Here is a 16,072-nt window from a genome sequence, read left to right on the forward strand (position 1 = left end):
ATGTTAAGCAAAAGCGCCAGACTTCTTTGGGACTCTACCTATGGGTGGGATTCAAAACACAGTAAAGGAGTTGGTCACTGAAAAAATGACTAAAAAAGTCATATTCAGTGAAGCCCACTGTGGAAATCTGGATTCCTGGTTGGCCTACGAAATCCGGAATCATGGGCTCAAATCGCTCTGGGGTACACCAGACAAGTTCACCGGCAGGGGGCTCCGGTGGATTTAACTGGTGGGCCAGAAAACTAGTATGAGCCCCAGAGCTGCTCGTACTAGGGTGGGCCACAGGGTCCCTAACATAGCGGTCCCCTTGCTCCGCCTGGCAGCATCTCAGCCGCCTTGGGGGCTCGTCATCGCTAGATGATGAGGAGGACGCTCATGACGACAGGAAAGTGGGGTCATCCTCGTCCTCACTGGGACTCTGAGTCGGAGGCAAGCTGGGCGTATGCCTCCTCGGCCGAGAACTTGTCCTGCGCATAAAGATGGGGGCACAGATGGGGTAATGCTCCACACATGCAGGCAGCGCTCCTCTCTCTTCGGGCTCCAGACACATAAGGAGGAGGAGAGGAGCACTGCTTTCATTTGAATCTCCCGCTGGCCCGCCCTCCTACCAATCAGAGGCGATCCTGAGAGGTGATGTCACCATCACCACTCAGGATCGCAGGATAGTGATTGGTGGGGTAAAATCACACCACTGATCACCATCCTGTTTCGGGTTATCGGGTCCTCAGAGACCCGAATAACCCGGAAACGCAGCAAACCGCGGGTCTGAATTGACCTGCGGTTTTCTGCGATTGCCGACATTGGGGGGGGGGGGGGGGGGGTCACGGAACCCCCCGGCGCATCTAGCCAAGGTGCCTGCTCAATGATTTGAGCAGACACCGGGTTCCAATCACCGGCCGGCGATCGGAACTATACATGACGTACCAGTACGTCATGTGTCCTTAAGTACCAGGACAACATGCCGTACCGGTACGTCATGTGTCCTTAAGAGGTTAAAGGGGCGGCCACTATGAAGGTCCCTGTTAAAGGGGTGGTCAATGCTAAAGGGGCGGTCACTGTTAAAGGGGTGGGCACTGTGGAGGTCACTGTTAAAGGGACAGGCTCTGTTAAAGGGGCGGGCACTGTAAATGGCAATGTTAAAGGGGCAGCCACTGTGGAGGTCATTGTTAAAGGGGTGGATACTGTAGAGGTCACTGTTATGGGGGAAACTATTTTTTTTTACGACACACTGAAACATAAAATGAAATATACCCGTGCGAAGCCGGGTCCTTCTGCTAGTGTTAAATAAAACGCATATCACACAGCAACATGATGAGAACCATAGTTCCATGAGGCTCTGAAGTAACCTGAGAAAGGAGGTAAAACGATGTGCAAAAACTTGGTATAAAAAGTTATTGACGATAGGTGGAGTCCTCACAAACCATGTCCATCCTGGTGAAGAACAAACAAGGGCAACACACAGAACAAATGGCCAACAGATCTTCACCCATCAAGTGTAGTCCATGTTGTGTCTCCCAGTAGTCTTTATTTTAAGCTGAAAAGACATTTAGAGAAGGACTTGGAGGTCCTCCTCACTGCTGGAGCTACTGAAGCTCATCAGGGGGCGCTCTTGCCTTTGGTAGCTCATCTTAGCAACTGTAGTGGTACGCCACTGCCCTCTTGTGGTACTTTTAGGTACTGACTGAGCAGTTAACAGAGCAGGGATGCTCAACCTGCGGCCATCCAGCTGTTGCAAAACTACAACTCCCACCATGCCCTGCTGTAGACTGATAGCTGAAGGCTGTCTGAGCATGCTGGGAGTTGTAGTTTTGCAACAGCTGGAGGGCCGCAGGTTGAGCATCACTGACTTAGAGAATGCAGCTGCAACATGCCGGAATCCCTAGCCGGTACAGAGGTGGGCAAAACCTCTGGCTGGAGAGGCTCTGGAAGGCAAACTGGGGGTGCTGTAAACATCTTACCCTCCCTGCAGAGCCTGGGTCCTCCTGCCAGGTCTCAGGGGTAAATGCAGGGGATAATGGTTTGGCCAAAAGGGTGACTCCTGCGGCAAACGGACTCTAAATGGACCACATGGGGGTATATTCCACTTGGTTGCCCACATACAGGTTGTGTCGGGCCTGAGGCAGGTAGGTCCGCTTAGCAGAGCAGCGGCCCACAAACTATTCCTCCCCACTATGATTGTCCTGCAGAAATCCGACCATTCTCTCTACAGAGAACCATAGTAGAGTGCCGGATGAGTTTGGGATCGCCGGGTCGGGGGTCATCCAGGACCTGCTTAACCCACTCTTCCACTGCAGTCCTATACTCCCATTGGCTTTGGGCGTGACCAGTTATTTCAAATGGGACCTCGGGATTAAGGTGGCTTGGCCTGGGGCTGTCTTTCCTGAGTGGCGGAGTGGAAATTCCTGCCGCCTCCGCCGCGCCAGTGGGTGTGCGGAGCGGGGCCTCTCTGGGCCTAGTAGTAGTGTTGGGGACCATCGGGCATGGTGCAGGGGCAGCTACGGGCTGGACAGGGGCCTCAGGGAGCAGGACTGCTTCTACCTGATGTTGCGGTTGGGTGGCCGGTTCTGGTGCCTCCTGCTGGTCTCTGTAGTAAGTAGCGTAGTCGCGGCTGTCTCCGAAGCTGAAGTCGACTCTGCAGGGGTCGTGGCTTGCTTCTGGGCCGGGACGTCTGTCGCTGGTGATGGGGCACTTGGTGGTGCAGACACTTCCAGTGTCTGGACGACTTGGCAGTCTTCCACGGGAGCAGGTTTGAGTGCGGCAACCATCTTGGCAGACATCTGAGCTGCTGATTCGGCAGCCGCGGAGGGATCCACTGCCCCAGGGATCGCGGCAAAGACTGAGGGGCCACTTTTCCTCACCAGCTGGGAGTCTTTGATCTCTGGCGGGTGGTTCTCATATACTGGCTCTCCTCTGATGACCATCTGGTCCCATCTTGGCTTTGGGGGTTGCGCCATCTTCCTTGCTTCCTGTGTCACAATCAGTGCAGGAACTGAGGGTGGAGCCCAGAGGGAGGAGTCTTTACTCCCTTGGCTTACATTACAGAGTTCTTGGTGGGCAGTCTTTAGTTTTCCGGCTTCGTCATTTTCGTGCTCTTGAAAGCCATGAAGACACTGGGCCATGAGGAAAAAATGGCAGATTAACCCTTGTAGTGCTAATGCGCACCATGCAGCGTTTTCTGGTCCCGCAACAAAGTAATAAAGTAAATTTTCAGGGTTTTTGGCACAATTCTTAGATCTTGCAGTACTGTTAGACATACAATTTGATCCTGTTAAGGCACACAATTTGATCCTGTTCTAGTGACGCAAAATTTGCAAAGAGCAGGATATGGGGTAACGCTGACGCCACTTTAATTTTAGTGGCCGTGTCAGGTGGATAATAGTCTGTATTTGTTCGTGACGCCAATTGCAGCGTGCACAGGGTACTATCCCAGGGCCCTTCCAAGGTATTATAAAGCATGTCCCCGATTAGAAATGCCAGAGTGGTGTAATGGCCTATAATGTCTCTGTAGGGTGGTGATAAGTGTCAACGGTGTCTCCTATATGGGTACGGCTGGACTCCGGGCTCCTGGCTCACTTGCAATAAATTTGAGTGTAGTGATAGTAGGAGTAGTAGAGGAATTTAGCAGCAGAAATAATGTCCAGACCGTTAGGTGAATTTCAAACGTTTCTTTACTGAAGATAACTTGTATCTAAGCAGTATACAGCTTTGGTCTCTGGTCCCAGCAGGTTTTAGCAATGGTTGGCAGGAATAAATTCTTCTGCACTTTAAATGTGAGTTTGCAGGATAATTCATCTGCTTGGTAGCTCTGTAATTGTGGCAGGAACTAATCTTCTGCACTTTTCTGTAGCTTCTGCTTTGTGGGGACAGACTAGCTGAGGCTGCAGTGCTCAGGCTGGAAATGTGATCAAGTCTCGGCCTAGACAAGATCCTTGCTGTCTTCCCTCTGCAGGAGATCTCCTCACACACACACACACACACACACACACCCTACCCCTAGCAAGGGGTAGGCTACACTGTCCCTAACTTCCTACTCCACCCATGCTGCAGGATGTGGACACGGTCCACACCTCCACAGAGGGGGGGCTAAGCTGGAATAATTCCAGCCTAGATACACTAAACTGAGACTAGTCCCTTGCCAATGTGTTACTGCCACCTGCTGGTAAACCTGGAAAATTACAAGAATAATTGTGTTTAACATGGTTTTAAAATACATCAGATGACAATATAAAAGCTCTTAGAAGATAGTAGCAGGGTAGAGGTGTGTAGCAACACAACTCTGGGGTGTTACAGTCGTATTCGGCAACCCTCCCCATACGAACTCACAGTGCTGTGGGGACACACCAGCGTTGACCCTGGTTGACCTTCGCAGATTGAAAGGCTCAGTAGTTCCAATTTAAAGGAGCAACAGTTCTCCTTCAGAGACCGGCTGCCATAGGCAATGACTCTCTCACGTCCATCCTGGACTTGGGATAACACGGCCCCCAGACCATGTAGACTTCCGTCAGTGTATAGCAGTAATGGGGTGTCGAACTGCGCATAAGCCAGAATCGGGGCACTGGTCAACGCCTCCTTCACTGTCTCAAACGCCTCTTGTTGCCGGAGTCCCCAGTCGATGGGACGATTCTTCGGGCCTCCCGCAGTGCTCCTCAATTACTTATTTAATGGGCTCACCAAATGAGCAAATTTAGGTATAAACCTCCTGTAGTAGCCGGCTAGTCTCATGAACGCCCACACCTCTCGTAGTGTATTCGGCTGGGGCCACTTCTGGTCGGCTTTCACCTTGCTGGGGGCCGGTTTTACCCCCTCCGGGGTGACTCCATGTCCTAAATACTCTGCTGTCGAAACAGTTGTCACTTCTTGGGCTTGATCTTGAGCCCATGGTCTCGTAGCCATCCTCGGACCATGTCCCAGCTTCTGAAGGTGATCTTTAAAGGAGGCCCCAAACACTACTATGTCATTCAGGTATATTAATACTGACTCAAAGTTGAGATCCCCTAGACAGTGCTCAACCGCTGGAATGTTTCCGGGGCATTGGAGAGACCGAATGGCATCCGGTTGATCTTGTAGTGTCCCATAGGTAGAATGAAAGCAGTCTTCGCTTTGTCCTACTTGGCCACCAGTTCCTGCCAACACCCACTGGCTAGGTCAAGAGTCGAGACAAACTTCACTTGGCTCATGGCTGACAACGATTCCTCAATCTGCGGGAGGGGATAGGCATCCCGGACGGTCTGGGCATTCAGTTTCCGATAGTCCACTCGGAACCGGAGACTCCCATCTTTCTTCTGCACCAAGACTACTGGAGCAGCCCAAGGACTTTGACTCTCTCCTGGATCACCCGGTTTTCCATTTCGTCCACCATGATGGCTCTGCCATGAGATTGACCCCTTGACCTCTGTAGGGACAGGAACACAGAGTTTAAAAGGCCACCACCCACTCTCACCCTCAGTGTTTCCTGTCCCTACGGGGGCACCTCGCAGAGAGTCGTCCTGGTGGAGGTGAAGACTTTTTTCAACTTTTTATTATTTTAAATACCTTAAGGGTCTCTGTCCCCTCCCTCTGCCCTCCTGCGGTTGAGTCCAAAGCTGGGCAGAGGATGACAATGGAGCTGCATATCGTCACTGTCAGCAGGGGCCTGTATCTCTCCTTATAGCGTCGGATCACCCTTCCCTACATTGAGTGAGGAATCTGACCGCGCGCCGCAGAGACACGCTGCACACCGACTCCCTGTAGAAAAGCCTCAGCACTGCACTCTGCTATGGACCGGCAGGCGGCTGAGGGGGTGGAGCTTGGATCGGACGCGTGCACATGCGTGCACTGCGATGACGTCAGACGCCGCTCTGAGCATATAGAGGCGGCAGTCTGAAGATGCGGTGGAACACGACTGGGCCTCCCTCTGAGTGTCTCCAAGCTCCACATGTCTGTCCCTGATGCCCCCGACGCCCCTGCAGTCCAGATGGAATCTTCTAAAGCCCCCTCGGCTACTCCAACCGTGAGTTCCCCTGTGGGGAGAAAAAAAATGATGTATCATACCGACCTGCTATACTTGTCTTGTCTATTGATACCTGGTTACTCCTTTCTTATAGGGAGTAAAAGAGCCCAGAACTAAAACTCTGAAATTACCGCATTAATGTTTCTGCTTCTGCTGACTTAAAGAGGACCTTTCACTCGTATACAAGCTAAAAATCGTTAATTTCTAACGATAATTTGTTTTCCCTTAGTCCTAACAGCAGCACAGATGGGGTTAACTGCCCCTGTGGACTGGTAGGACCGGCGGAATTTTAATGAGCCCAAGAACCAATAAACGATCTTCAGCTCCCTGAAAGGGAGGAGATCACCCCCCAGCCCACCGTGTTTTTAACAAGCATAATGTATTTAGGGTGGGATATTTGTGTGCTGCTGTTAGGACTAAGGGAAAACAAATTATCGTTAGAAATTAACGATTCCCTTACGTCCTCAACAGCAGCACAGATGGGGAGATAGCAAGAAGAATCCCCTAGGGAGGGTCCTCATGCCTGGCAGAACTAAGAACAGTCTGCCCAAAAGCCGAAAACTCTGCCATCCTAGCATCTATCCTATAATGGGAGATGAAGGTTGACTCAGAGCTCCAGGAGGCCGCCTTACAGATCAACTCTAAGGGGAGGAGTCTTCTCTCCGCAACCGAGGTGGAGACCGCCCTAGTAGAATGGGCCCTCACAAACTCGGGAGGATCTAAGGATTGGGAGACGAAAGCTTCCAAAATGGCCTCCTTGATCCAGCGACTAATGGTGGCTTTAGACGCTTTACGGCCTTTAGACTTACCGGCAAACAGGATAAGAAGATTCTCATCTTTCCTGAACTCACTAGATCTATCCACATAGATCTGGAGGCATCTTGAAATATCCAGCGGGTCTCTAGCTGGAGTATCAGAGGAGGAGGCTGTAAACAAAACTGGTAAAGATATTACCTGATTGATGTTCTGGAAAGTAGGCACCTTAGGCCTGAAGTAAGGTAAAAACTTCAGGAGTACTCTATCCTGTAGAAAAATAATGTACGGGTGATTTGCGGAAAAAGCCTGCAATTCAGAAACTCTTTTGGCTGAAGCTATAGCCAGAAGAAAGACCATCTTTAAAGTCAGAAATTTAAAATTTACCTCCTCCAAGGGGGGAGATGCTAGCCCCCTGAGCACTACTGAAAGATCCCACTGGGGGATAGGTTTCAGTATAGTAGGCTTTAGTCTTTCAGCTCCCTTCAGGAAGCGTTTGATGAGTGGGTCCCGAGAATGTGGCCTGTTGAGACAGGCCGAGATGGCATAAACCTGTACCTTCAAGGTAGCTGGAGATAGGCCTCTATCTAATCCATCCTGAAGAAATTGAAGTATCGCAGGAAGGGGCGGATCTGCAGACGCCACCTGTCTGGAATCACACCATGCCTCGAAGATTCTCATGATCCTGGAGTAGGCCTTCTTTGTTGACTCTGCTCGGGAATGCGACAAAGTTCTCAGGACCGACTCGGAAAGCCCTTCTATGTTGGGAAGGGACTGATCAACCTCCAGGCTGTCAGGTTGAACCTGTGCAGATCTGGGCAGAGGTGAGTGTCCCACGACACCAGGGTCTGCTCCGGGGGGAGTCTCCAGTATTGTCCCCGACTCATCTGAATGAGCTGGGTAAACCAGGATCTTCTGGGCCAAAACGGTATGATGGCTATTACCGAGGCCTGATCCTGACGGATTTTCATCAATACCCTCGGTATCATGGAAAAGGGAGGGAAGATGTAAGCCAGCCTGAACCTCCACGGTATTGACAGAGCATCTATCGCCAGGGGGTTGTCTTCCCTGTAGAGGGAACAGAACCTCATCACCTTGGCGTTGAACCTGGTTGCCATGAGATCCACTTCTGGCATACCCCATCTGTGAACTAGCTGCCTGAAGATCTCCGGATGCAGAGACCACTCCATGGTCGGTAATCCTCGACTTAAGCGGTCCGCTATCATATTGAGGGAGCCTCGAATATGAACGGCAGATAGATGGGAAAGGTTCAGCTCTGCCCACCGAAGAATTACCCCGATCTCTGACAGAAGGGGCAATGATCTTGTGCCTCCCTGTTTGTTTATATAGAGGACAGCAGTCATATTGTCTGACTGGACTTTCACTGCTTTGCCCCGGATCTGAGGCGCAAAGTGAAGGAGGGCTAGCCGGATAGCTCGCATCTCGCGAAGATTGGAGGAAAGATGCCGCTCCAGAGGAGACCAAGATCCCTGAATTGGGGATCCGTCCAGGTGAGCGCCCCAGCCTACAAGGGACGCGTCTGTAGTCAATATGACCCAAGCTGGTTGGGTCATAGACTTCCCTGCTGGTAGCTGAAACCACCATCTGAGGGAATTTCGGGTTTGACCGGACAGGGAGCACAGGGAATCTAGCCCCGCAGGGCTGCCGTTCCATAGGTGTAAGACCTCCGACTGAAGAGGACGGAGGTGCCATAACGCCCAAGGGACCGCATCCGCAGCCGCTGACATGAGCCCCAGCATCTTCATGAGAGTCCGGATAGAGACTCGACGAGGGACATAAAGGACCTTTGCCAGGTCCTGAATCCGCGCTCTCCTTTCTGGAGTCAACCGGAGGGACATCTCCACAGAGTCGACCACGAATCCTAAGTAATGGATTGAAGTCGATGGGCTCACATTCGACTTCTGCCAGTTGATAATCCAGCCTAGGCGCAAGAGAAAGGAGACTGCGACCTGAAGATGGTGGGTAAGGATCGGAACTGAAGAGGCTATGAAAAGCCAATCGTCCAGATAAGGAATAATAGTCAGTCCTTGGAGTCTCAAAGCTGCCACCACCGAAACCACCACCTTGGTGAAGATGAGGGGGGCAGAAGAGATTCCGAAGGGAAGCACGGCGAACTGAAAGTGCCTGCAAACCCCTGAGATCTGGACCGCGATCCTGAGGAGTTTCCGGGAAGCGGAATGGATCGGAATGTGAAGGTACGCATCCTTGAGGTCCAGAGTAGCCATGACGTCCCCAGAATTGAGGATATGGCTGACTGACCTTATGGTTTCCATGCGAAACCTTGTTTTCCTTATAAATCGATTGAGGAATCTCAAATCGATGATCATCCGGAGATCTCCTGTCTTCTTGGGAACCAGGAACACTGGTGAATAAATCCCTAGGCCCCTCTCCCCTGCCGGTACCTCCTCCAGGGCTCCCTTGGAAATATAGTCCTGAATGTAAGATTCTAGGACCACCTGTTTGGCAGACCCGAAGCTTCGTGTGGCGATGAATCTCTCTGGGGGGAGAGAGATAAGATCTACCCGGTACCCGGCGGAAACTATGTCCTGGACCCAGGGGTCTGCAATCAACCGGCTCCAAGAGTCTTTGAAATGGGTAAGACGGCCCCCCACGGGAATCTGGGGGAGGGGTACGGGAAAATCTAGAGGAGACACTGCAGGGGCAGCAGGGCTTATCCAAGAGCCTCGAGGAGGCCCATAGTCAGGAGGGTTTTGCCTCCCTGGTGGGTTTGCGGGGGCGTCTCGGATATTTACGAGATGGCCCCCCCCAATCTCTGCGCCTAGACTGCTGCCCAGAACGACCTCCACCCTTCTTTTCCTGTCTGGGGCGTCCCCGAAAGGGCTGCTGGGGGAGGCTCTTCCCTTTTTTATCGGAGAGCCCCTCCATTATTTTGTCCAATTCGGACCCGAATAACCTATCTGGTTCGAAGGGGAGCCCACAAAGGTTAAACTTGGATGCGTTATCCGCAATCCACGGTTTCAGCCAGAGTGGTCTGCGGGCAGCTGAAACTAGGGCCATAGTTTTGGCGGCCAGCTTTAGCTGCATCTGGGAGGAATCAACTAAAAAGTCCATAGCCAGGTTGGCTGACTTGAAGGCTGCCAGGATGTCGTCTCTTGATACGCTCTGGTCCACATCCGTCTGGATTTGATTAAGCCTAGAGCGTATATAGGTGGCTACCTCAGTGGCCGCAATGGAAGTAGATGCGGAGGCGGCGGCCGCCGCGTAACCCCTCCTAAGGGTGCACTCTGCCCTCCGGTCTAGGGGGTCCTGCAGGCTAGACCCATCGTCTGCAGGGACTAGAGTGCGCCGGGACAACTTGGCTATAGCCATGTCCACCTTGGGAACGGAACCCCACGATTCCACCAAGGGTTTAGCCATCGGGTACATGAGTCTGAATTTTCTGGTAAGCACTGGACCCTTCTCAGGCTTCTTCCACTCTGTGCGCATCACAGAGAGGAGGGTCTCATCCGCTCTAAAGACACGCTGTGTCCGACCGGCGGGATCGGAGGACTCCCCCATGTCAACATCCTGGTCCCCCGACCTGATGGACTTGAGTAACTTCTGCGTCTTTTCTGGAGGAAAAAAGCAAGAAGTAGATTCTTCTTCCTCAGAAGAAGAAGACCCCACTGAACAGGGGGTAGGTCTTTCGACCGGTGCGACCACCTCCATGGGAGTCTGAGAGGGACCTGGTAGCCTCTCATTAAGTAGCTGAACTACTCCCTTGATGGAATCATCCACGTATGTCTTGGTCCATTGGAACATCTCCTGCATCGTGGGTTCCGTGGATGCCGTGCGACAACTCTCACATCTGGAGTAAGGACAGCTGTCAACTAGGGGTGTGTTACATTCGTAACATGCCAAATGCTTCCTCTTGGCCCCAGCCTTCCGCTGATCCTCCTTAGGGGAAGCCATAGTCTGTAATGGAAGAAACAAAACAGGTCATAACACCTACAACATCAGGAGGTGGAGAAAACCAGACCTTAAGGGGGCCCACCAGCACTAGAAGAAATAGAGCTGAAAGAAGAGGAAGTACAAAACCCAAGCAAAGCAATACTGCAGGAATATCACAAAGCACAGGAGAGCTCTGGAGCTAACTTGTGAAAGCAACGCAACCAGAGCACTGACTGATGGGCTCTGGGCGCTTAAAAGGAGGAAACCCCGCCCAATGGGCGGGTTCCTGAAACGAGATCAGCACCACTCCCTTTTTTTTTTTTTTGTATATGTGCTGCCAAAGCAAGCACTCAGAAAAACCAGAGCCTATACTGGCTCTACCTAAACGAAAAATTGTCTCCCCAGACTAATCCTAAGTCCAGGATGTCATTCTAGGGAGCCAGTTTAAGAAAAGGTGAGTTTTATACATCACCGCATCGCTTCGGAAAACCGGAAGTGACGTAGCGCACCTAAGGCGCGTCACTTCCGGGAAATGGCGGCGCCCATAGCGCCGCACACATGCGGTAACAGAGGAACGGAGCACCGTCTACAGATGATGAAAGAAGAGGGGAGGGGACGCCCCCCTCCCCAACGGTACCCCAGACCGAAATCGCCATGATCAGGCCTAAAATAAAGGCACTGAGATGCATAGAAAGCGAGCTAAGCTTTAAGGAGGGAAAAAAGAACCCCTAAGCAATCTTCAGCTCCCAAAGAGGGAGCGACACGCCAGTCCACCTGTCCAGAGGACAGAAAAAAACACGGTGGGCTGGGGGGTGATCTCCTCCCTTTCAGGGAGCTGAAGATCGTTTATTGGTTCTTGGGCTCATTAAAATTCCGCCGGTCCTACCAGTCCACAGGGGCAGTTAACCCCATCTGTGCTGCTGTTGAGGACGTAAGGGAACTAACTATACCTGTGGGCAGAGCGGCGCCCAGAGGTCCCCCTGCACTTACTAGTTTGTCTGGGCGCCGCTCCGTTCGCCCGGTATAGGCTCCGGTGTCTCAGCTCCGTCTGTTGTATTGGACTGATTTTTTGTAGGAGGCGTGTCCCTTGCTGCAGTGCTGGCCAATCGCAGCACACAGCTCATAGACTGGCTATGAGCTGTGTGCTGCGATTGGCCAGCACTGCAGCAAGGGACACGCCTCCTACAAAAAATCAGTCAGAGGGAGCGCAGACACCGGAGCCTATACCGGGCGAACGGAGCGGCGCCCAGGCATACTAGTAAGTGCAGGGGGACCCCTGGGCGCCGCTCTGCCCACAGGTATAGTTAGTTTTTAGTTTGTATACGAGTGAAAGGTCCTCTTTAACCTTCGGTCAGAAGGTTCTGCAAGCAGTTGTCCACCCCATTAAGTAATCTGGTAGTTCTCATGGTAGAGCCGTCATGGTGTACAAAATGGAAAAATCGTAATTAGACTTACCGGTAATTCTGTTTCCTTGAGTCCACTATGACGGCCCAGATATACCCCCCTGAGAATTAAGGAGGGGTTGAGTATGAATTAATACTCAAAAATAAATAAATATATACAGACGTGGACAAAATTGTTGGTACCCTTTGGTCAATGAAAGAAAAAGTCACAATGGTCACAGAAATAACTTTAATCTGACAAAAGTAATAATAAATTAAAATTCTATAAATGTTAACCAATGAAAGTCAGACATTGTTTTTCAACCATGCTTCAACAGAATTATGTAAAAAAATAAACTCATGAAACAGGCATGGACAAAAATGATGGTACCCCTAGAAAACACAGAACATAATGTGACCAAAGGGACATGTTAATTCAAGGTGTGTCCACTAATTAGCATCACAGGTGTCTACAACCTTGTAATCAGCCATTGGGCCTATATATATGGCTCCAGGTAATCACTGTGTTGTTTGGTGATATGGTGTGTACCACACTCGACATGGACCAGAGGAAGCAAAGGAAAGAGCTGTCTCAAGAGATCAGAAAGAAAATTATAGACAAGCATGTTAAAGGTAAAGGCTATAAGACCATCTCCAAGCAACTAGATGTTCCTGTGAGTACAGTTGCACATATTATTCATAAGTTTAAGATCCATGGGACTGTAGCCAACCTCCCTGGACGTGGCCGCAGGAGGAAAATTGATGACAAATCTAAGAGACGGATAATCCGAATGGTAACAAAAGAGCCTAGAAAGACTTCTAAAGAGATTCAAGGTGAACTTCATGCTCAAGGAACATCAGTGTCAGATCGCACCATCCGTCGTTGTTTGAGCCAAAGTGGACTACATGGGAGACGACCAAGGAGGACACCATTGTTGAAAACGAATCATAAAAAAGCAAGACTGGAATATGCCAAACTACATGTTGACAAGCCACAAAGCTTCTGGGAGAATGTCCTGTGGACAGATGAGACAAAAATCGAAGTTTTTGCCAAGGCACATCAGCTGTATGTTCACAGACGAAAAAATGAAGCATATCAAGAAAAGAACACTGTCCCTACTGTGAAACATGGAGGAGGCTCTGTTATGTTCTGGGGCTGCTTTGCTGCGTCTGGCACAGGGTGTCTTGAATCTGTGCAGGGTACAATGAAATCTCAAGACTATCAAGGAATTCTAGAGAGAAATGTACTAGCCAGTGTCAGAAAGCTTGGTCTCAGTCGCAGGTCATGGGTCTTGCAACAGGACAATGACCCAAAACACACCGCTAAAAACACCCAAGAATGGCTAAGAGGAAAAAATTGGACTATTCTAAAGTGGCCTTCTATGAGCCCTGACCTCAATCCTATTGAGCATCTTTGGAAGGAGCTGAAACATGCAGTCTGGAAAAGGCACCCTTCAAACCGGACACAACTGGAGCAGTTTGCTCATGAGGAGTGGGCCAAAATACCTGCTGAGAGGTGCAGATGTCTCATTGACAGTTACAGGAAGCGTTTGATTGCAGTGATTGCCTCAAAAGGTTGCGCAACAAAATATTAAGTTAGGGGTACCATCATTTTTGTCCATGCCTGTTTCATGAGTTTATTTTTTTACATAATTCTGTTGAAGCATGGTTGAAAAACAATGTCTGACTTTCATTGGTTAACATTTATAGAATTTTAATTTATTATTACTTTTGTCAGATTAAAGTTATTTCTGTGACCATTGTGACTTTTTCTTTCATTGACCAAAGGGTACCAACAATTTTGTCCACGTCTGTATATAAATATATAATATTTTTTTTTTTCCTAAATTAAGGCTGCACCCACTTGGTAATTTGGAAAGCACTGAGGGTGAGAGTGGGTGGTGGCCTTTTAAACTCTGTGTTCCTGCCCCTACAGAGGTCAAGGGGTCAACCTCATGGTAAAGCCGTCATGGTAGACTCAAGGAAACATAATTACCGGTAAGTCTAATTACGGTCTTTCCAACATACTGGCTACCATATCCTTTACCTCCTGGTACATTTTAGGTGGGATTTGCCTGTAACGTTCCCTAATCAGTGCAGCATCACTGGTGGCCATTTTGTGTTCAATGGCGGAAGCACACCTGAAGTCCTCATCATGTTGCGAGAATGCCTCTTGAAATTCCCAGAGGGTGTTATCCAACAACTTCTGTTGTCCGGGAGTCAGAGTTTTGCTCAGAGCTTTGCAATCCACCCCCATCCGGGCCATGGTCACTCGAACATTCCACTCCGCTGTCAGGGTCTCCCTTTGATGAACCTCTACAGCATAGGTCCAGGCTGATCTTCTATCAGGCTGTAGCGTGAAGCTCCTTTATCGAAAGAGATTCCCCACGGACACGTAAACTTTGGCCAGCAAAGTGTTTCCAGGGACGGTTAACTCGCAGTCCTCAACATTTAGGCAGCATACAGGCACACATCCATTCTTCACAATGGCGAGGGTCAGGGCTACCAGTGGGCGAGCCTGCGTTTCCTGTTGATAAGCGGGCTCGATCAGGACCTCCAGTCCATTCAGTCGTGGTCCAGCCCCCAACGGCAGCACCAATATTCGTTCTTGTCGAGGTGGGATTATCACCGGGGTCTTCTGCGGCACCTTCACGTCTCCGATGGGACTGGACTTGTTACTCTTTTACAGACTACAGCTTCTCACCATCTGTTGTAAAACCTTCTGGGTCGGCCGGTGTGTGGTGGCCCGTTGCCAATACTTCGCCCTTTCCTTGGCATAGAGTTGACGGTCTCAGTACATTCATCCCGAGGGTCACGTCCATTCCTTTCCAGGACGGATGGTCCACCAGCATGACCCCCTTCTTGCCGACATCTTGTCCAAACAGTCGGAGCAGCATACAGACTATTCCTCAGACGTCCATCTCTCTGTTGTTGCACCCGTCTTCCGGCTTCATCATATGTCTAAAGTGTCTTTCGAAGAACTGCAGAGGCATAAGGGTGCATTCTGACCCTGTATCAACTAGGCAGCGTACCTTCTGGCCAACTTTTCTTTCATAACGGGGCTGCTGGCATACAGGTCGTGTTCCTCACGCATAGGGCTTAGTTTCTGGTGTACCGCCGCATGACGCCCAGCTATTGCGGCGGTCAGAAGTTTACCGTCGGCTCGGACTCCATCCGTTCGTGGCACTCTCTGGCCTGTCGACAAGCCCAACAGAGGGACCCTCTTTTGACGTACCCCCACACCTGGGTATTCCTAGGTGGAGTGGCGCTGGATGCTGGGGTCATTTCCGGAGACCGAGATGTCTCCGCCTTCATCTGGGACACTTCTAGCAGAAGTCCTCTTAATTCTGTCCGCAGAGTCTGTACCACATCCTTTAGGGACTCGGATTCTTCAGGCCCTGACCGGTCCCTTGTAGCATGAGTGCTACTCACCACTCTCGCCACCACAGGTACGTGCTCGTCCTCCCTCTCCACAGCAGCTTGGTAGACACTGTAGAACATCATGTGGGCAGCCGTCCAGGTCATCTTTTGCAGCTTATCCTGTAGGAAATTGTTGGAGAGCCCCACTATGAACTGATCTCTTAGTAGCCAGTCAACCTCCCGGAAGGCTCCCATCACCTCTGGGTCTCGCCGCTGTATCTCATTGAGCGTTTCCTGTAGGGCATTGGAATACTGCATCAGAGTCTCGCCCTCTTGCTGTGGTCATTTGAAGTGGCTCCTCAACTGCACTGCTTTAGCACGCTCCCCCTGGGCTATCTCCAGCAGGAAGAATATTTTCTGTAAGTTTTCTCTCTCGGATTCGGGGCCTTGCCATCACTGTCCATCTGAAGTCGCCCTCTAGAGCCCCCAATGCAACATCTGCCTGCAGTTCAGGTTACACATTCTAACCGTACTCTGCACCCTTTCAGTCCAGTTCTGCAACATCATGTTTTTACCGTCACATTTTGGCAGATGACGCAACAGCGCCCCTACAGGGACGTATACTACTGGGGCAGACATGACGTTGGGGGCAAGCTGGCTTGGCGCACCCTGAGCT

Source organism: Bufo gargarizans, chromosome 1, assembly GCF_014858855.1.
Source record: "Bufo gargarizans isolate SCDJY-AF-19 chromosome 1, ASM1485885v1, whole genome shotgun sequence".
Lineage (NCBI taxonomy): Eukaryota > Metazoa > Chordata > Amphibia > Anura > Bufonidae > Bufo > Bufo gargarizans.